This window comes from Artemia sp. Qi Xiang Cuo, chromosome 15 (assembly GCF_049724085.1).
Source record: "Artemia sp. Qi Xiang Cuo chromosome 15, ASM4972408v1, whole genome shotgun sequence".
In the NCBI taxonomy this organism is placed as follows: domain Eukaryota; kingdom Metazoa; phylum Arthropoda; class Branchiopoda; order Anostraca; family Artemiidae; genus Artemia; species Artemia sp. Qi Xiang Cuo.
Window position 1 is genome coordinate 19,741,097 of NC_142808.1, and position 23,933 is coordinate 19,765,029.

A 23,933-nucleotide genomic window follows, 5' to 3' on the forward strand; every position below is an offset into this window, starting at 1 on the left:
AATAGTGATGAATCATTAAGGGGGGAGGGGGGGGCAACCCTGCTGTTCACACTACCGTGGGAAACTCATTGTAGATTAAAATTATCATAGGCCGACACAGCAGTACGAAGTAATGCTAATTTCTTGACTACATTTATCTTAAGGCCTTCCACCTCTCGAGGGAGAGGGTCTTCCGTCAGATAAGTTAGAATGACAATCCCCAGTATTCCTGCAGAACTTGCTTCAGAAATGTTTTGATCCGGGAGACATATCGGTCTTTTACGAGAATATGCTTTTCTATCATTCTAAAGCACTAATCCCCGTAACAGTTGAGGTAACGAGAGTCCCTACTTTAACCTTATTGGTACTGGTGACGGTACTTGTAAACAGTGTCGGATCCTGGGGGCGAGCCCCCCCCCCCGTAATATAATCTAAAGTAGTGTAATTTACTTAATTAACGCAAGTTTTCGTTGATTAAACTTGCTCCTAACGCAAGTTTATTGGATCAACCTATCCCCCCCCCCCTTAAAAAATCCTGGATATGCCACTGCTTGTAAGACAAGCCCACTACCGCTCAAGTTGTTCATTCATTGACGCATTATAGAACCGTTTTTTTTCGTTAGTTTCTTTCAGCTTAGCGTGAGACAAGACGAAGAGAAGTGACAGAATAGATGGAAAATATATAATTTGGGCTATATATTTGCACATTAGTGGGTGGGGGTAAAGTATTTGGACAGTGTGAAGTTATATATATATATATATATATATATATATATATATATATATATATATATATATATATATATATATATATATATATATATATATATATATATATATATATATATATATATATATATATATATATATATATATATATATATATATATATATATATATATATATATATATATATATATATATATATATATATGGTTATCTGATTATGTAGAAGGAATGTATGATTAAGGGTATAGTATGAAGTCTGAGGAACAGAAGCTCTTTTTAAACTGAGGAATTGACTGTTTAATTCGGAGAATTATGCTTAATTTTAAAAAGCAAACGCACTAAATGAGCTCTATTTCTCAACGAATTGCTGTACAAAAGTAAAACTTTGATTCAAAGAATCAGTTTTGAGGGACAGTAGCCCTTCTCACACTTAATGTAACCCTACGAAATGTCCTAGGTATACTCTGAAAAGTCAACAGAGGTTAAACATAAAAAAAAATATTTCTGAAATAAAAGTAAAGAGTGACATTAAAACTGAAAACAAATAGGAATTATGCCACACATAAGCTTGTATGCCCCTTCCTCAGCCCCTCGCTCTTTACAAAGTTTGACTTTTGGTCCCAATTTTTGAAAACGACTGCTCAAACACGAGGGTCATTGAATTGGAATAAGAAGTATTTTGAAGCACTATTAATCCTTAGCGAATAGCTCACGAATAAAAGGGTATATATTCATTTTAAGTTTTATTGCAGTTCGTAACTTACATTTGAGAAAACTTGTTTCTTCTTTGATATTATGAAAAGCTTGTTTTTACTACTAATATATATTTTCTATATAAGGACTGATAGCTATGTCAGAAAAAAAGACAAACCCTAATTGGCTTTAATATCCCCTTCGGGCAAGGACAAACAATATGTCATTTAGACTTTCATCAGTCCTATCTGATCCCAGTCGAGGGTAGGTGGGCCGACTATCTGACACTATCTCTGCAATTACAACTTCGCGGCAGACCTTTGTCACAGCTACAAAACATGATATGTTTGAAAATTTAACGATCTAGCTACATGTTACGCTTTGGTTTATTATTTTCCTTAGCCTCGGGCTCTCATAGCTCGTTAACTATTTACACTGATGACAATATACTGAACCTTCTTTTTTTGCTTCGACGAGGATTTTATTTAGTGATAAAAGGTGGTTAGTGAAGGTGATTTCTACCCTTGTCGCCGGTGCTATTTCGAACAATGCCCCAGCCACATTATTGTCGTATTTGTGGAAAAAATTATTTTCCTTACCCTAGAGTTCTAATAGCTCAATAACTATCTACGTGAAGAACTTAAAAAAAAAATTCCCTGTTATCACTCACAGCACCAGTTAGAGCAATAAATTAAGTCCTTGCACATGAGTTGTGCCCCCAAAACCTCCCACGAGAATGACCGAAACCTAACAAAGTATGTAGTTACACTGATGACACAAGACTCAACCCTTTTTGATCATGGTTCTGATGATAATTTTGCTTAGCAATAAAAGATGGTTACCGAGGGTGATTACCAAGCTTGTTGCTTGAGTTACTCAGAGTAATGCCCAAGACATACTTATGGGCAGGGGCGTAGCTTCAGAATTTTCATTGGGTGGGAGAGGGGCCCACATCCGAAGAGTCAAGGAGCATGGGCTATATATAATTTGGTGATTTGGGCTGTATTCAGTTTTAAAGCCTAATTTTTAAGATTGACAGATTAAATGGCTAAGACATACATTTTTTTTAATTTAGAAGGTAAAAGATTAATGATTGGAAGGTTAATTAGATATTGAATTAGCATTTTCTCTATGATTTTGATTAACTTGAGAAAAGATAAGAAGACAGAGAATTAGCTGATAACACTTGGTGACAAATTGGTTTTGAGATAAGATTTTCAGGCCAAGTTTTTTGCCATTTTAATCTGCCGGTATTGCCGCACAGTTATGACGCTGAATTAAGGAAGGATGTATATTATTTATAAATCTTCTTCTTTTAATCAGCAGGTGTAACCCGGGGTTGCCACCCGATGAGGAAAAAAATCACTAGATTTTAGTGATTTTCTGGTTGATTTAGTTATTTTCTTCAATAATCTAGTGATTTATGTACTACTTAGTGACTTTTTACTTACGCAATATAAAAAATCACTAGAAATAGTGATAATTCACTAAGAATGACAACCCTGGTGTAACCATAATGCGGCTTGGGTGCCAATGTTTAGTGCCCAAAAGTTTAAAATCAACTTGGGAGTTAAAAGTTTCAAGAAGTTTCAATTAGTAACTTTAGTTACTAATTGAGTAAACTTTTACGAACCCTTCTATTTCAGTCAGTAATAGTAAATGTAAAAACCATCTTTTCCGGGGGGGGGGTTGAATAATAAACAAACGATTCATCTGAAAATTTGAATCAAAATAGCGAGATATTCGGGGAACTGTAAATTTTAGTGGGCCAAAGCCCACTGTATTTCTTATCCTACCACGGCATTTTTTTCAGAAGAAACTTTTTTTCAGCAGAGGTGGATTTATTTTGAAACAGTGACAATTTGAACAAAATCTTTCAATTCTAACACTCTGTCTTTTTTTTTCTTAAATGCACAAAAAAAAAGGCTGTTTTCGGCTATTTTGTTTTACAAAATAATTATTGTTGTCCTAATAGCCCTCAGATTCTGAGATTCTCAACCAGTTTAAAACTATTGTATCAAATACCAACGTGTAAAACCTCCATATAAGTCCGTAGAGTGGGACATTCACTCCAAAGCAGATTAAAGATTTCACAGACAGTAATTTGAAAGCTTCATTTGAATTAGTTCAATTAAACAAATATGAGAGGAATAGGTAAAAACTTAAGAAACTGTAAATAAAATACGCTAAAGAACTTGAATTTTTTGCTTCAAATACGAAGAGCGTTATCAATAAACAAACCACCAAAATTTATTCATAGAAGGAAACAACATAAAAAAGATGGAAAATTCTACATTTATTTCTAAAGATACTATTACACAATTAAATAAAATTCATTTAGGCAATTGATCTTGGTTACAATTGTCCACAACTGTGGAGAGGAAATCTAGTCGAGAATCAACCAATTCTTAACAACTTGATTTTTCTAAATGTTATTGCAGTGGCAGTAACTGCAACCGGTGCAGTCACTGCTAATTTGCAAAAAAAGATGTTCCCATAAGCTGATGTCGGCAAAACTGAAACATAACTTCAAACTTTACTTCAAGAGCAGTAGAATCCTGGTTTGGGAAAAACGAAGTTACTAGTTCAATATCTATAACTGAAATCCTTTTCTTGAAAGGAGGCCGAGGTAAGGAGCAAAATGACTGAAAGTGGATAAGGAAAGCTCTGAGGTTATCTCCTATAAATGTATTCAACTTATCAATCAGGATTCTTAAGTGCCATCTATAGAACTGATACACTGACATCTTGGCTTGACATTCTGCCAAAGCAAAAATGATTGAAGACGCCGATAAATGATGCCTGATGAAATCTACCTCCGGATCGACTTCCATCTTTTGGCAAACTGTGAATTAAATTGTTCATTTGATATTTTTTTCAAAAAGTTTCTTTGTAGCTTTAACCATCGCAAGTGTGTCGATGATATTTACCTCCTTTTCTTCAAGTTTCCCTGCTGCAATCGTGGCCTTGTATATGAAATTTTTCATGAACATGAGGCAGGCAACAGAATCAAAGTTTCGAAGACTAAATCTGTTTTTAATCGAATAGAGTTTCGTTTGGAGCAGCAAGACGTTTTGTAAAAGAAAACAAGAACACGTATATTTAATTAAGGACATTGAAAAGCCCAACTATCAAAAGAGATGAACTACAACTATACTCTATGACGGTGTTCAGTTTGAGCGCCTGGCAGCAGGGGCGGCGTTGGGGGGGGGGGGGCAAGAGGGGCAGTTGCCCCCTAATAATTTGGAAAAAAAATATTATACAGCCCACACCCCTTGACTATCCGGATATGAACCCCTCTTGCCCCTCCCCCCCATAAAAATGCTGGAGATTCGCCCCTACCTGGCAGGGAACACAAGGCACACAGCTATCCAGAAGTTCAGATACTATCTGCCGGGCTCCATTAGGGTGATCAGACATTGCACTTGCATGGTGTAGAGGAGTTTATCTAGAGGAGTTCCTCTCTTTGAAAACGTTCCTGTTATACTTACTGTCATACTCTGATCAGTTTTACGATTAGTCTCGCTATGAGTGTCCTTTTTGAACTGATAGAGCGGGTTATGATCGCAAGCTTATCAGAATGTGGGGTGTTGTATCCGCCATCACGGAATAAAATTTTACACCCATGACTCCGTCGACGACCTTCTTCCTGATTTGTGCTCAAAGCAAGTCAATGAACTTGTTCTTGAAAATGTTGTATAAACAGGTAACTTTGTATGGCCTGTATCGGGAATTAAGCTTCAAGAGTAGACACATATCTTGCTAGAAATTTAACGATTTGAACAGTTAACGTTTTGTTTGTCAGTCCTTCAAAACTCTTTTCTTGTATCTTTCACATGCAAATCGAACAGGAAATTTTCAATTGATATCATTTTGACCCTCTTTGGCCCAAAAATATTATATTTCTATATGTGGGCTTGAAACCCCCGGGTTCTCTTGACATGTTAAACCTGATCGTGCAATATTCATCAAGATCACTCCGGTTTTTAGCAGTACGCTTTTTTGAAATTTCGGCAAATTCTATCAGGCTCGTAGTTTTTAATAGATAGCTTTAAATTTAACAAGTTTTACATAACAGTAGCCGTAAAAAGTTTATTCTTTTGGTGTTTGCATTTTCTTTTTTTTTAGTTTCCGTTGCTATTAGCAGGAGTCACTCGCGCGACGACCAGTTCATGATGAACCGTTTTTGTAATTGATTTATTGTTTCTCACTCGTGACAACTGATATAAAATTTGAGTGAATAAACTTTTTTTATAATAAGTAAAGAACCATTCGACAAAAAAAAACCAAGAAACTTAATGCTTGGTCTTGTATTGGACACCCTAAATATATAATAAAAAACAAAGAAAAACAACAAAAACCAATCAATTATTTCGCCCGTATACAACAAGCCGTCTTCAGCGTAGAAAAACAAACAAACTAGAAACTAAAAAAATATAACAAAAAATATAAGTAAAACTAAAATAGACTAACATATACAATTATTTTTACAATTGGCAGCCACCTTCATGAAACCACAAAAGTGACTGGATTAAAATTTTAAAATAACAAACGAACTAGAAATATATTGTTGCGACATAATTTTATGCAAAGCCTTTGATACTGCAAGTCTTTTAGGTTTGTTACTTGAACTAAGCCTTTAGACATTTGCGTGAGGATCTCTTAATGACAATAATAACTGAAACCAACAAAATAATTATTAGAGCAGAGCTTGATTAGAACAGAGCTATATTTTATTGAATTGAATTTATTTATGACCCATTTTAATCACAACAACAAACAGAGTATGAGAGAAGAAGAAAAGAGAAAGACAGAAAATGACAAATAAAACAAAATCAAAATTCATAAAGTAAGCACAAAAGCACAATAGTTAAGCAAATAAGAGTTAAGCAATTGCCAATGTGTTTATTTTTGAATATGGGTTCATTTTTAAAACAATATCATAAATAGGACTAACTGCCACTACCTGTTGGGGCAAGGCGACAAATAAAAAAAGATCGAGCGGAAACTAGACCTGAAAAGGAAATTCCCACCTAAAAATGTATATTACATAGTTCAGACACATAACTTAGTAGCAATGAGTAGGTAAACCTTACCTTTGCCTAACTAGAGTTCATCTCGTCCTCATAGCTAAATAATAAGAAAAATCAAAGAATAAAAAAGCCCTTAAAAGGGGATGACCATTATTTTGCACCCAGGACGCATTGCGCCATCTATCTTGTAATAGAGGGCACGATTTCAGATGACCGCAGAACTCTTTTAGATCACCACCACGCACTATGGATTTCAACAAAAACTCTAGGCTGAGAAAGGGAACAAAAAGACACACAGCAAGGATTTCAACAGAGTATTTAATGTCTAGTGAGATTTTTATTTTTTATTCGAGAAATTTTCATTGTTTTTACAATTTCAGCTAATGATATTATTCTCCTAATTGATACTTGTATTTTAAAATGTGCACTTTCTTCGAACCAATACAATTTATACATGAGTTACTTTTTTCTTACAGATATAACTTGCAATTTTTCAGGAAGAAATATTTACTGGTTAGACTTCAATTTTCACCATTTTTTTAAAACTAGGATAAGAGTTTCTCAGCTACTTGTATCTGTTATCATGATAACTGGAGCCTTACTAACCTGTGACATGAGAATTACACGTAAATTCAAGAGAAAGTATGCCAGAAATAGAATAGGGCTACCTGACAGATTATCTCATAAGAAAAGTGAATTATCTGCTAACATACTCATTTAATCTCTTTCCGTTTTTTCTTTCTTCCCAACAGAAATAAAATATTAAACCAGCAAGAAATTGAAAATAGATTCTCCTGGTACCCCCCCCCCCCACTTCCCGGGAAAATGTCTGTCAATACTTTTTAATATAGTGTATGGTATGCTTTCCAAACGAAACTCTTCAGAAGAAAAGAGTTCATTACTGAAGGAAAAAATGACCATACAAAAATGAATGAATCATAGGCAGCGCAATAGCGCTGCCTAAATAAACAACGATGATGGCACAATGTATTATTATTTATTATTATAATTATTTTTTTTTTTGGTTTTAGACCAAGGCACTTCGTATCGAAGGAGTTGTTGTAGAAACTTCAAAAAGGGCTCATCGGATTGGAAATTGGAATGGCTTGTACCACTGGGGGCATATACGGTTTTTATGGAAAGCTTTGTCGTAGAAACTTCAAAAAGGGCTCATTCGATTGGAAACTCAAAGGGCTAGTCCGCTCTTTAATAGTCGAAAATTATTGGATGGCAACTAACCCCCCTCTCACGCCTTCCTTTTCCCCAAACACATCTGATCAAAATTTTGAGATAGCAATTTTATTCAACGTAGTTGAAAGTTCTCGAAATTAGGTCTTTGAGGATAACAACCCCCCTATTCTACTCAAAATGGGCTAAATATCATATAACAAGGACTTTGGGGCTGAAACAATCCCCAGAGATTAAGGGCAAGGGTTGTAGGCTATGCCCAGGGGCATTTAAGATTTTCATGAAAGGGATGGTTGTTTAACTTTAGAAGAGGCTCAGTCTTTCTCCCTGAAAAAGACTATATGAATATAAAACGAACATAAATTAATTTAAGAAACTTTTTCAACAACAAGAGTTTCTAAAAAATAGTGAGGAAATCCATTGAACCATAATAGATAAAAATAGAACCAAATAATGTACCGAGGATACAACAACAATAAACTAATGACCATAAATAAGTAAAAAACAAAACAAATAGAAATTAAAATAAATAAGAGTCAATTTCAAAACGAACAGAAATTAGATAATTTCGGAGACCACACTGCCTTTCCATGACGATAAATTAAAAGTTCAAGTTCAAATCCTTTTTAATAGACAGTGTATAGAAATTCACAAAAATACCAGATATTTCGGTCACATATACAGTGACCGAAATATCTAGTATTTTTGTCAATTTCTATACACTGTCTATTAAAAAGGATTTTATCCCTATTTTGAAATTTTATTTTATCGGAACAGAAATTAATGAGTAGGGTTCTAAACCCCAAGCTTTCTGAAAGCCAAAATATAATTTGTACTTTACTGAAAAAAATGCAAATGAACTTACTGAAAAAAAGGCCTAATTTATTATAAGTTGCTTCATTTAGGAAAAAAAAAATTCCAATTTCAAAATTAAAAGAAAGATACACGATTATGGCTTTTTAAGTGAATCCCCATCCCTCTAAAAGGACATAATAGAAAGAAAACTCTGGTTCTAAATTTTCATAAAATTCATGAAATACTTTCTCCAATTCTTGTAAAATTACACCTTGAAAATTTAGCACATCACGTCCGTCTTTTTAAAAACACTTCGAACCTTAAAATTTTGTTTCGATAGGTAACTTAAAACTCTGAGAAAGTAGGTGCAGACAGAAAGTAGTAGAATAGAAAGTGATAGAAAGTAGGTGCAGGAGTAACGGCGTTTATTTTCTGTTCCTCTTTCTAGTTACTCTTATTACAAAAAAAACTACATTCTGATATATAATGTCAAACCATTCACGCAATAAGCATATAATTACAAAACTCTAAATTGTAAAGCACAAAACACAAAATTTTTAGTTACTATTTTCAAGGTCATACGTTCATAACGACATAATGAAACAAATTGACGTTCTTTTTCTTGGGACTAGAACGAGAACGGCAAAGTGAGCTGAATAAAGAACTGAAAAAGGAAAAAAAAGTTAAGAATACGCAGAAAGGTACTTCCAGAATTATATACATTTATTTTTTCGAATTAACAGTAAAGACCGACACCCAATAAATATTAAATATGGTGAACCATTTTATTTGATAGCTGCAAATATCTCTTAAGCAATTATTAAAAAAAATATAGCAACGCATAAACTGTTTATATTGTTTGCATTTTGTATCAAAGAGTTCACCTGTAGCCCAGTTGTATCGGGAAACTTAGCAAATAAGCTACCTTATTGATGAGGAGTCTCTGGTAATCCACTTTGGTTAGTCCCTGCCGAAGCAGGAGCGACGTCAATATGAAAAGATGTGGAGTTCAGTTATATTTGATCAAGTTCTTTTGTGCTTCTCTGCTCGGAAATAAATTCCTGGAGAAGTGAGCAGATGGACTGAGGGCCGACTTTCTGTCTACAAGTCTCATTTTTTTCATAAATTGCAGGGTAAAAAACAGCTTTTATGAAAAGCATCATATCAAAATTAGGGCTGGCCGAAGAATGTCTCCTGAGCTCAACAGCTAATAGTTCCTTCTGGTAATTGATTGACTCAGCCATATTACTAGTTTTTGGGAGTCTGGCAAAACCACTGTCATCTCTTGATCATCAGCAAAAATTCGCTTGCCGAAACACAATTATACCCACTAGCTGTTACAGTTGCCTGTTTGAAGGGGCGAAGAACCCCAATGTCAGCTTTCACGATGGACTTGTCATTGCTGTGAAGTTCAAGCTTTCTGATTTTAGGGTTATGAAGCTTTCAGTAGAAGAAGTTGTGCAGTGACTCTTTTAGTGCCCAATACATTTCTATCATAAGACTGATGTTCCATCGAACACTCATGTTCTTTGTGATAAATGGACAAAGACTATATGTCTTGCAGATAAATTGAAAAAGATCATATGATTTGGAAGATATTTTCATGATTTTAACCCGCATTCGTATTAATACCAGTACTGCATATTACATCCGTACTTCACAAGAGACGCCTCTTTGTCTAGGTGCGGAGTTCTCATGTAGATGTCAAGCTCTCAGTCATTTTATTTCGAACTACTATTATCATCTTTGCTGTAGTCAGTGAACCCAAAGAAATTCGATTAGATTGCTTTAGTTACTTTACAGGTAAGACTGCAATATTGGATTAATTTTCACAGTAGCAGTTATTTTATGTAGATCGGGTAAAGACAGCGCTACTCGCTATATTGCAAGTACCGCAAATTCAGTATCATAAGTCGTTAAACTGCGCTACAATGTTATTCACAATCAAAACACGGAAGATGAAGAAAAACCAGTTTGATAAAAACAGAAACGGCAAACGGAAAAAACAAAAAACAAAAACAAAACGGTACTGAAAAAACGGCTACCCGCTTTGTGTCTTCTCAGTTTTCTATGAAAAAAAAGAAAAAAAAAAAAAAAAAAAGACAGAACCCAAATCGGTAGGAAAAAACAAAAACTAAAACTATGCAGACCCCTACTTTATCCTATTGTATTATAGTATTACTCCAAATACCAGAATCATACTCTGGAAATCCCTTCGTCAAAATAATTGTAGATAGAATACGTCAGAATCGTACACCATCCAATATTACTAAAAAAAATTTTGGCAATTATTCAAATTTTGGCAATATCCCAAGCTATATACAACAATTAGGGTTGCAGTTTATAAAAGGAACTTTCAAATTTCCTTTTTGGGAATCAACAAGATTTATTCGTCTCTTTCTCTTTTAAACACCAACAGAAAGACCGACAATATATCTGAAGTATTTATCGATAGCAAACTAAAAATGTTTAGCATGAAGAGATAGTAAATTCATTCGGACAGGCGTGTCCCCTTAAGACATGAATATTATCATATTCAGAACCTCAGTTTAACTATAACGTCATTTGCAGCTTTACGAACCAAACACTGCATAGAATTTTTTTTTCTCGTTATAATAATAAATTTTATAGTTAGCAATTTATCAGCATTGTTTTCAGTTTAACTGTTACCCACAACACCCACTGCCTTGATATAGATTTGGAGTATTTGTTGTAATTTCTTTTCGTTTTGAGTTTCATTTATAGACTAATATTTATGATAGCTATACGCCTGGGAAATTATTTGACTGTATTTTGTACTATTTTTTGACTGTAATTATATATTTTTTTACTGTAATTATTTAACTGTATTTTTTGTACTATTCTAACCTTATTTCGCACATTTATCTTTCTATTCTTCCAAAAAAATGTAAGCTATGAAAAAACACCCTGGGCCTAGGATATTCTACTTTTAAGATCTTCACTACAACGACTGTCTTTACTAATAATACTACCTATTTAAGTGGAACTGTCCACTATATCGATCTTCTTGTTACCCCACATTACTTCTTAATCCACACATATTCTGAGTCTTACCGACTTAGCCTTCTTGATATTAATTTTCAAAAAACCTATTATTGCACCTTGAACTCGCAAAATCACCAAAAGTTTATTTATTTTATTTACATTTTCATCTAGAATGCTTAAATCATTAACATAATCTAAGTCTAGAAGTTTTACTTCCCTGTTTGATTCCGGCTTCTCCCTTTGCGTTTGCTGTAGTCCTTATGATGAAGTCCGTCAAAATGATTCATGTAATAGAGACAGAACGCTACCCTGCTTAACCAATGATTAAGTACGAAACCAGTTAATAGCCTCATTTCCAACCTCGTTTCAACTGGACTTGAAAATACTATACTTTAATCGCATGGGCCTAGGATATTCTACTTTTAAGATCTTCACTACACCGACAGTCCTTACTAATAATACCTAGGTAAGTGAAACTATCCACTTGATCGATCTTCTTGTTACCCAACATTACCCCTTGAGCCGCACATATTCCGAGTCTTGGCGACTTAGCCTTCTTGACATTAATTTCTCAACCTATTTTTGCACCCTGAACTCGCATAACCACCAACAGCTCATTTACTTTGGTTACATTTTCATCTCAAATGCTTACTCGTTACTATAATCTAAGTCTAGGAGAGGTTCACTTCCTGGAAAGCAGATAAACTTCCAAAATTTCAGCTTTAAATTAACCCGATATATTACTAAATGGTGATCTTTACTTTCAAAATTAATAACGGCATTGCTATATACCCTAGTATCTTGTATATATCCTGCCAGTCATCTGTTCACAATAACATAATCAATAAGTTTAGCTGTCAAACAACCATGTAAATACCATATTAACTTCTGGGTCATTTTATGGCCAAATATTGTACTGGTTTCAATTAGATTGTTCTACGTACAAACTTGCAACAGTCTGTAATCATTACTGTTTTCTTTTCCTACACCAAATTTACCTAGGCCAAGATACCATCTATCCTTATTTCTCCCAGCCTGAGCATTAAAGTCGTTTAATAAACATACCATATTTCAACCTTGGACCCTGTCTATTTGTTCCAGTGCTTTGGCGTAAGGAAAAGCAATAGTCCGTGAACCAGTACAGGACAGAGAAAACATATTTTTCAAGCCTACACTGGACGCTTCAGCCGGAATAGAACTGGAAAGGAAGAATACATTAATCAGAGCCGAGTGCAAATGCTAAGTCGTTTACTAGATAAATAAAACTCCTCAGGGTCACCTTGCAACAGTTTTAGCACTCTTTTGGTCGGGTAATTTCGTGAAAGTTCCACCCTGATACAAATATGAGGCAACACAAGCTGGATTTCCCTGTCGGAGATAGGAATATAAACTAAACTTACGACAGAGCAGAGATCCCAGACAATACCCAACATAAAAAAATCTCTAGTCTTTTATATCAGGCCCATCCTCGTCAAACTCGGAAAAAAGTTCCCCGTACCCATGCGTGGATTGGGCGAAAAAATTCTCCCTTTTTATTCCTCTTCTAAAAATGTTCTAAAATGTTTTCTATAGCCTTTAATTTAACTCATTGACCATTTATAAAATAATCTTAGCTGTCTATTTGCATTTTTTATCTTACTGACCAAAAGAATAGCCTATTCTTGAAATCATATTTTCATATCTCTTTTTAAACATGTTTAAACATGTGTGATACATAACAAGTTATACTTAAAACATTTGATGGTATAACGGACACACACTAGGTCTTGTCCGTGGATACTGACCACAATTCAGACAGGTTTGATTCCTGATGAGTTCAGACCTGAACAACGATTCAGGTTCGTGGACTCCTGGTGACACCAATTGTTTAGAGTGATCTTTGTTCATTTTAAGTTCCCCCCTCCCCAATATTCTCTGAAAGACCTACCTGAATGCCCTTCGTCTTTTTGGAACTTAGTCTTCGACCTGAGGGCAGTGGGGGGAGGGGGATGGAACTTCCCAAAGACATGGTTATTAGGCCTTTCAACTATGCTGAACAATATTGCTATCTCAAAATTTTGATTAGATGTGTTTGGGAAATTTATGGGCGTGGAAGGAGGGCTGGTTGCCCTTCAATCACTTTTTACTCTTAGTAAGGACACTCGAACATTGCTCTTTACTTAAGCGACACTATTGCGCTATTATAATTCAATAATTCATCAGTTCACTTAAGCTTACCGTATATTAGGGGTTGAAAAATTCCCCATCCTTTAGTATTTTTCTATAAATATTCAACCGTTCCTTTAATAGTTTGTAATTTGGCTAATTGACAACATTCATAAACCAATATGAGATATTTTCAAGAAAACTATCTAGTGACAAAATATTGTCATTTATACCTAATCCAGGAATACTAACTATTATTTTTATTAGTCTTAATAATAAAATATTACTTTTCATACTAATCGAAAATAACCTGATTTTAACTCTGATGTCATTTGCAGCTTTATGAACTAAACACTGCATAGAGAGCTTTTTCTCCTCATAATAATCACACAATTTGTAGTTTCATCAGCATTGTTTTCAGTTCAACTGCTACTCAGCACACCCACTCATTCCTCGATATAGCTTTGGAGTATTTGGTGTAATTTATTTTCGTTTTGGATTTTATTTATTTATAGACTATGATTTAGGAAAATCTTTCTGAAAAGAATTTTTTTTCATTTGTCCATTTATAGATCTTCCGTCAATATCAATACTACTACTGCTACTAACAACTCAACGTAGCACCAAGCTGCCTGAGGCTAAAACAGTTACACAAGCTCCTCCTCCATCCTAATCTTTTCAAAGCCTCCCTCTTTACACCCTCTCAGAAAGTTCTCATTTTCCCTAAATATTTCTTCACGACGTCCTCCCACCCTAACAGCGAACGACCTCCTTTCTGTTTAGCCCTAGACGTCTGACCGAAAAGGACAATCTTCCGCAGAACGTGCCCTAGACATCTCAATCTTTTTCTCATTGTGTCCCTAGAAAACGGGATTTAACCACACTTTTCGTACAGCCTAGTGTTTGAAATAGAGCAAATTGGCCGGGTAATCCAAACAATCTAAAGGCAATGTCTCTAGAAAACATTTAACAAATCTTCGTCCGTTTTTCGGAGTGCCCATTCTTCAGAACCACATTTGACTATTGTCATGTCTGTAGCTTCCAATATTCTAATCCTAGATCACGGTTTGCAGACTTATCTTCCTACTCTTCCAAACTTTTTTCAACTGTGAAAAAAAAATACCCTTACCCTCTATTATATATATTCTATTTATAACATAGGTTATTCTATCTATTTATAACTTCACTTCTCTCCCCGTCTTTACATATAATACTACCAAGGTAGGCATTATTTGACGATCCGACTCAAAAGCAGATGAATGTCAACGCTGACGCGAAGTCTACAAGAATACAAGAAAAAATGAAATAGGGTATGCATAAGTGTTGCCACCACAATCAATTCCTAAAGTGCTAAAATTGCCCAAATGCGTGCTACACAAAGCTTTTCAGTAATACTGTCGCCGCCACACGCGCAAGATCCATTTAAGTGTACTGGGATTAGTTTTAAGCCAATTTCAAATTTAGAACCAATCTCTCGAAACGAACACGGCAAAAAGGCGGTTCCTGGTTATTTAAATTGTTATAATCGCCAACTCTGTGAAATTTGGAAAAAGGGATACATACCGTTCCAACACGAACAGAAACAGGTAGTGCTTTCAGTTCTTCAGCAAAGGTAACAAACATTCTAGACTGGATGTCCGCTGCCATAGAGTAGAAAAAGGTAATAGCTGAAAAAATACATGCATCAGTACGGTATAGATGCATTTGCCTAATCCGACACTAGTCCCAAGAGAGGGCGTCACTGAAGTAGCATAGTCTGTCAGCCAGAGAGCTACACGCCTTGACATAGATGTCTTGCCCGGCCCCTACAAGCTGAGTTTCCCATTTTTGTAAGTAATATTGCAACTTTTATTATAATTGCTATTATTATATAATTGCTATTGTTATTATTATTATATAACTATTATTATATAGTATTATTATTATAATTGCAACTATTATCTATTATTATAATATTATTTTGAAGTAACAATCATTATTTAGAACTTCTGCAAAAATAATGTCAGCCATTTAAAAACAAAAATTAGAAGACTCTTCTCTTTTTAGAGAGAGGGGGAATTAAACTATATCTACAAAATAAATCATTTATAGTACTCATAACATTGTCCATTAGTATCTTTTTGGAGTGTGCAGAAATTGCAAGATTTTGGTCCAATAGTGATTCATGTAGACAATTTAGATTTTAAATAAAAGAAAAGTGAAAACCAAAGCTTGTTTTTCTGATTGCATTACACACTGTGAAACATATATTTAGTTTTCATCTTAGTTAAATAAGCTCTTTTTAGTGTCAGTCGTTCAAATTCCAAACTTATTCTCTGTTTGAATTGTTTCCAGTCAGTACATCATTTATGGTAATTATAACTATTGTGTCGATTGATGACGTCTGCGAATCGTGGATATTATCTTGCAAGAGCGGCACTTTCTTTTTTCTCAGTATACTGCCAATTTCAGCTTATTCTGAGAGATTGGTATCTGTCTAAGGTCTGCGAATTTACAGAAAGTGTTGACCTAAGGCTGGATTGATGAATGACACTATATCTCAGAAAGCAGTTGATAATTCTTGCCTGGATAATCTGAATTTGTTTGTAAATATGTTTTGGGTATGTTTATGCACTGGAATATTGCTCAAATGTATTTGTTAAGATTTTTTTTGCATTTGATAGCCACTACGTTTTTCTCATTTCAATAGTAATTCATGTTTTTTGGAATTGTTTTTATGGAAATACATAGTTATTTTATATGAAAAAAGTTTAGTTTTATTCAATAAATCAGTAGACATAGCCATGTCTTGATTTTCAGGGCACTGAGAATCAGTCTCCTGAGAGTCCTCTTCATTGTAAGGCCTTCTCCATTGAGGAATGGCAACTCTTTAGTTTAATATAGCCAATAAACAGGCAAAGGTTTGCGTTATACTGACCCCAACCAGTTTTGTGCAGAAATGAGTCGTTTGTTGTGATGTCCTTATGGACGCAAAAAGTTGTGTTCCTAAAGAACAGTATTTTTGATGTTTTACCTCGATTGCTTTTTGAGCTGAAATGAGTCATTTGTTATGATTAGACAAAAAGTTGAGTTTCTAAGGGAAAATATTTTTGATGTTTAAACTTGAGTGCTTCTTGTGCTGAAAAGAGTCGTTTGTTGTGATATCCTTATGGACACAAAAATTTTAGTTTCTAATGAAAAATAATTTTGTTGTTTTAAATTGAGTGCTTTGACGCGTAATCTAAAAAAAATTGGCTTGGTAAATTTGGCATCTGATTGTCTCAAAGAGAACTTACTGGATAATCTATGAGTTATAATGATTAACTTATAGAAAGCATAAAATGAAAAACAAAATAGTTAAAAAGAGAAAAACGAGGACTATACAAGCCAGTGAAAAATGTGGCCTAAAATGAAAATATTTCGGTCAAGACCTCCGCTTGACCGTCCTCAGTGCGCGATAATAAAATAAAAATTACTAATAAAAATCCAAGGATAATATAAAAAAAAATATCAAACCTTAAAACAAAGCACAATTAAAATTTGACGACCCTTTCCATGTAACGGTGAAAGAGTAACTGAATAAAAAAATACAGTACTGAATGGGAATTCAATTTTTTAATTTATACAGAGCATTTTTAAAAGCTAAACGCTTTCCAGGTAAAACATTGTCACAGATTAGGTTGGGTTGCAAAATGAGAGGACGAAAAATTGTGGATAACCATTTTCCCAGTCTGGAAGCCGGCGAACTATAAGAGGCCACAATTGGGTGCAGAGGAACTCCATCTTTGTGAATTTTTGGGAGACCATAGAATTTAGGAACGGAGCACCCTTTAGGATAAAACATTTTGTACATTTGTGGAGTAACGAGTCTTTCATTTTGTAAAATTCCCAGCTCTTTTCGTACTTCACGGGTGAACTTGTTGGCGGGGTCTGAATCTATGGGTTTTTAAGTGTGAATGTCGGACAAAATATCCGTAACTTTTTTGCTATATGAGATTTTATCATATGATAATTTGATATTATATGAGATTTGTTATATGAGATGTTATATGATATAACAATTTTTATTCCCTTTCTCAGCCCTGGGGATAATGATGTCTGATGTCTGGGAAAAATTTAACAAAACCAAAATTCTACAAAATAAATCATTTATACTACTCCTAACATTGTCCATTAGTATCTTTTTGGAGTTTTTTATTTAATTTCTGTTCGTTTTGGGTTTCATTTATTCTTTAATAGTAATTTCTGGTCGTTTTGAGTTTGAATTTTAAAAGATATTTGTATATGCTGAGCTTAAGTTTAAAATGGGCTTTACTTTTCTTTGAAAAACTTATTTTTCGGAAAGTTTTTTTTTTAAAATTAATAATGTTAACAGGAGCAACATCAAAACTTAAAAGGAACAGAAATTATTACGTATATAATGGGATTGCCCCTTCCTCAAAGATTCCTGATCAATGCTGGATAGTCCCTGCTGATTAAAATTAAGACAAAGACAATATAAAGTAAAGTTGAGGCAGTATCTAGAAGCTCTATCAGGGCCAGATTTAAAGCTTTGACGCTTTTAGCCCCAAGTAAATTTTGCCGCTCCGTTTTTTGTGAGATTTTCGGGGAAATCTCCAAAAATTTGGGGATAGTGAAAGCATTAAACAGGACACAACGGATGAACGAAAAGCAAAGTAAGAGAGAAGTGATATCGAACACTTAGCTGCCATTCTTGGGAGAGATCTGACAGTTTATAAGTGGCCACAGAATTCCTTTGTTGTTTTAAAATCACTTTTCTGTTAATAGGCAGCGTAGCAGCGGAGTGCGACTGGCACATTAAATATACATCGCATTAGTCTAGTTTTTGCTGAGAAAAAAAATCACTCAGGTGATAATTTATTGTGCCCCTGACACTGTACGCCCCTAGGCCCGGGTTTAGTGGACCTATTGCTAAATCCTGGCCTGAGCACTATCCGGTCATCTATAAAAAAGCCAGTAGCTTAATAACACATTATTTGAATGAACAACATATCTTTTGTTTTATCAGTCTTAGCGAAAAATCTTTTAGTAATGACACCAATGCTCTTTACATTCCTATTTTTAGTTTAATTGCCTATCGTTTTATTTGGTTTCTGATCTATTTCTATTGGTTATATATAAAAATAACATACATTTGTTTATTTTTCTCTCTTGAAGTTAAGAAACTACACTCTCTTTTTTCAGAATAATTTGAAGAGATCCTTCAAATTATTGAAGGATTGAGTGAACTATTGTTCACTTACACCCTTCCAGGAGGTTCCCATTTTCTACACATCTTTCCTTACGACATGCTCCCACCCCAACTGATGACGACCTGCTTTTTGTTTAGCCCTAGACAGTTGGCAGAAAAGGCGAATCTTTGGCATTCTGTAACCTTCATCTGCAATCCAACTGACAATTCAGAGGTATCCCCCAAAAAAATCCTTTTGGCACCCCCTCCTCCCTTCAGAAAAATTTTTGGATACGGCCCTGTTCCAGTGCCCCGCTAGTTGAAAAAAAAGAGGACATTGATGGTGCTTTCAACACAAAAAAGTGATTTTCCTTGTTGTGCAAGCCAAGGGATTTTCTTTGTTGTTCGAGCCAAGGGACTGTAACTTTCTTGTATATGTTTTTTGGCACAGGTGATTCCAATTGTGTACATTTTGTTTTGATCGAACGCTATTTGTACGGGTTTCAGGCTATATTTTTGGTTACTATGGGCCGTGCTCATCTTAGCTGCACACATGATTCGGATTTGCTTTCAACAAAATTGGATTTTAAGATGTTAGGGAAACACCTATTCAATGTGGTTTGATTTTAGAATTCACACAATTATAAGTCTTAATTTTTGATTTTTTTTTTTTTTTACAAGAAAATCAATTCAAACCTTGGCAAAGCGTCATAATGAGGGAAAACAAATTTGATTGTTTTTTCTATTATTTCTGCGAAAATACCAAAAAAAGCATTTTTCAAATTTCCCAAAAAAGTGTTCAGAATCTAAGGGGGGTGGTAAATTCTAGAGGGAAAAACCTCCCATAATCCATGCCTCTGCCATTGATGGTTCCAGACAATCTATTAGAAATTTTCTATGGGGAGGGGGGTTATTTCAAGAGAAATCAAATGCGTCAAAACAAGAAATTTGGAAATCCTTAAAAGTAATAAAAAAAATCAGAGGCTATTACCAAGTTTTCACACGAGACTGAGTGGAGAAAATAGTTTTGAAGGGGATTTATTAAATAGGCCCAGATCAAAGATACTATTTAGATTTTACTAAACAATAACTATTGTGGTGTGTTCGGGTCATTCAAATATCAGCTAAACGTAAAAAAAAGTTTACAGACCCTGAAAACACTGAAAACAAAGGTTTTCAGTGAAACCAAACACTTGTTTTATTTTATACACTGATTTTAATACAGACCTTGATTAGAATACTACCAATAACAATGAACTTATCAAAGTCATTTTGCGGTATAATTAGAAAAAAGTGCGGTATTTATCTCGAAATTGCGATATTATACTGCAAAATGCGGTACAAATGGCAACACAGACTGATACTGAAATAGCATTATACGGGAATCTTTGAGGAGGGGACAACTTCCTCGGATACGTAATAATTTCTGTTTGCTTTAAGTTTTAATGTTGCTCCTTAAACATTATATGTAATAGTATTTTCTTCAGTGCATATGACCCACAAACTGCCAAAAAAAATACTGTATCCGAAGTTCGTAAACCACCATTTGGAAAAATCAATAACCATATCACCTTCCTATAGCGCAATGGATGTGACCGCGTATGACTATCAAAGGTATCCCGGTTCAAACCTGCATATGGGAAGGAATTCAATCACAGTTTTTATGTCTAATAATTTTTTCTTCTGTCCAACTTTTTTCTTCCGTTTTGGAGAAAAAATAAATGCATAAATAAATAAATACATACATAATTATTGCTCACTTGTAAAGATAGTATAAAAGGCCTAAAAAACTCCCCATCCCTACTCTTTTTCTATAAGTATTGAACCATTCCTGTAATAGTTTGTAATTTGGCTAATTGACGCATTCATAAGCGAATATGAGATATTTTTCAGAAGACTGTCTGGTGAAAAAATATTGCCATTTATAGCTAATTCGGGAATACTAACTATTATTTTCATTAGTCTTAATAGTAAAATTTTATTTATCATACTGCTCGAAAATAACCTCAGTTTAACTTTGACGTCATTTGCAGCTTTATGAACGGAACACTGCACATAAAGTGTTTTTCCTCATTATAATCATTAACTTAAAGCTAGCAATTTATCAGGTTTAACTGCTGCCCAGCTTATCCACTCGTACTTCGATATAGCTTTGAAATATTTGTTTATACACTATTCTAATCTTGTTTCGTGACTCATCTTCTAAATTTTTTTCAACTGTGAAAAACACCCTGGGGTTTGGCTATTCTACTTTTAGGATCTTCACTGTACCGACAGTCCTTATCCTTACTAATAAACCTAGGTAAGTGAAACTATCCACTATATTGATCTTCTTGTTACCCAACATTACCTCTTGAGCCAAACATATTCCGAGTCTTAGCGACTTAAGCTTTGACGCTTCTACGCCCAAACGAATTTTGCCGCTCCGTTTTTTGCGAGATTTTTGGAGAAATCTCTAAAAATTCGGGGATAGTGGGAGCTCTAAACAAAACGTAACTGATGAGCCAAAAGTAATGAAAGAGAGAGGTGATACCAAACTCTCAGTTGTCATTCTTGGGAGACATCTGAGAGTTTATAAGTGGTCACGAAATTCCTGTGTTGTTTTAAAATCACTTTTCCATGAATAGGCAGCGTGGTAGCGACGTGATCCTGACTAGACCCCGGCGCCGCGCCGATGAGGGAAGACCGGCTTCGGTGGGGCCAAAAATAGTGCGCCACGCCACGCTGCCGGTAAGATGTCGGTGACGCGCCACCGGTAAGATGTCGGCGACGCGCCGCCGGTAAGATGTCGGTGGCGCGCCGCCGGCGCGATCAATGTTGACCGCAAACATTAATGTTTTCATCAACCGTTCTCAAATCAACGCTTAAATTTACAACAGATTCGAGCCTATTCATGTGTTCAAAAATTCACAAGTCGCTGGCTGGAAACTGGTCTTCTTCGTTATTCATCAAGAGGACAAATTCCTAAAGCATGGTGGACAAATGAGTGCCTAAATAAATGGACGATAAAAAAGGCAGCTAGGACAGAATTCATAAAAAAAACCATCACTTACTACATTTTAAAAAAAATCAAAAGCCAAATCTAATCTGAAAAGGACTATAATAAAAACTAAGTATAATTACTGGAATAATTTTGCAAATAATCTCTCCAGAGAAACACATGAGCCAATTATACATAAAGTCATAAGCCACATATGTGGGAAAAAGACTTCCCCCAACCCACTCCTGTATGAGTTTATACATAATAATAACCATTATGACAATGATAATGAAAAGGTTAACCTCTTTGCAACTCTTTTTATTAATAAGCTACCATCAAATAATCAACATAATCTATCCGTAATTCTTAATTAACCCAATCTACCAACCACACCCAGGATAAAAGTTCGTCACAAACCCATATGCGATCCAGGAACTTAACAATGCAACTCATCATTTTAGAACCAAAACTAGCAGCAGGAATGACAATATTCATCCTACATGGATAAAGAATCTCGCAGATTCATTCAAACAAGAACTGCTAAATTGTTATAATCACGCTTGGACATCTTCTAGGTTCCCCAATATATGGAAATGTTCGTCCCTCCTACCAATCCTAAAGAAAAATAAACCAAAAGATAGCCCTGAGTCTTATAGGCCCATAATGATTACACCTGTGATGGGGAAAATAATGGAGAAAATGGTTAATCAGAGACTCTTCTGGTTTGTTGAAAAAATAATATGAACCCAAACGCTCAAACTGGATTCAGGAAATACCACTCCTCAACAGATGCTTTCATTTTGCTAACAAATGCAATAAATGAATGTTTCTCAAAAAAATATCCTAGTGGCAGCTTTCCTAAATTTTGAAGGGGCATATGACAATGTGAACCGCCAAATCCTTTTAAATAAACTTGCGAACCTTGGAGTACCCCCTAAGCTAGTATCTTTTATTAAATCCTTCATAGAAGTGAGAAGTTTCATTATTTGTGTTGGTTCAGCCTCTTCACCCCAAAAGACAATATCCAAAGGCCTACCTCAGGGAGCAGTCCTCAGTTGCCTCCAATTTGCCCTATATCTCTGGGACATGAACCCACCCCACACGAATCTACAATATGCTGATGATTTGGTGCTATAGTCATCTGGCAAAACCTTTCAGATAGCACAGTCAAATCTGCAAAAGTCACTTTTCAAGTTTGAAAACTTCTCTCAACATTCAGATTTACCCATTGCACCCACCAAGTCCAAAAAAATTCAATTTCACCGGAAGCGGAACCATGTTAATGCAAAACTAACTCTAAATAAAACAACTATTCCAGAAGATAATCATATTAATTACCTAGGTCTCTTGCTTGACCAAAAACTTAATTTCCACCTCCACATTTCAAACACAATAAAAAAATGCTATAGAAAAACAAATATACTTAAAAGACTTCTTTCCACACCCTGGGGTTGTAAGGAGAAAACCCTACTCCAGTTCTATAAATGACATATAAGACACCATATTGACTATGGGCTCATCGTCTATTGTGCGTGTGCAAAGACCCAGATGCAAAAAATTAAAACAACACAAAATGATGTAATACGGCTCATATTTGGTCTTAGGAAACCCACAAGCTACAAGTTTCTGCTTATGGAGAGTGGATTAACAACAATAAGGGAGAAACGTAGCTTTCTCTTGACAAAACATCTTACAAAAATTGAATTAAATAGCTCACACACATTACATAATTGGTTAAGAAATCCAGCCATGTATAGAGGTATTGCAGATGAGTAAGCCAATATTCAAAAGGAGTTCCCTGTACCAGCAAAGTCTATTGCACCTACTTTCCCCCAATCCCCTCCATGGAATTGGTCATTTCCCATAATAAATACTGAATTTTCAAAATGGAATAAAGATTTAACCCCCATTGCTTTTGTCCAGAAAAAATTTGCAGAACTTAATACAATTACCTATAAAAATCACTTGCAAATATTTGTTGATGGGTCAAAAATGAATGAGAAGGTTGCAAGTGGTGCCTTCTTTCCTCACCTGAAAATTGCAATGGGTGAGAGATTGTATAATAATGTATCTATAATGTCTGCAGAGTTAAATGCCATAATCATGGCATTAGAACACCTTAAGCAAAACCAACCTTTGATTGCAAATTCGAATAATATTATCATCTATTCAGACTCTCTATCAAACCTTGAGTTGCTTGCCTCAGCTCCTCAAT

General features: G+C 34.9%; 1 long non-coding RNA gene across 1 annotated transcript; it reads right to left on the reverse strand.

Moving 5' to 3' along the window:
- Positions 1-8,981: 8,981 nt before the first annotated feature.
- LOC148943424 (uncharacterized) lies at positions 8,982-15,239 on the reverse strand. The gene is made up of 3 exons (XR_016142964.1): positions 15,132-15,239; positions 12,489-12,621; positions 8,982-9,081 (listed from the first exon to the last, which is right to left on the reverse strand). It is a non-coding gene; the product is annotated as an uncharacterized LOC148943424 (long non-coding RNA).
- Positions 15,240-23,933: the final 8,694 nt, after the last annotated feature.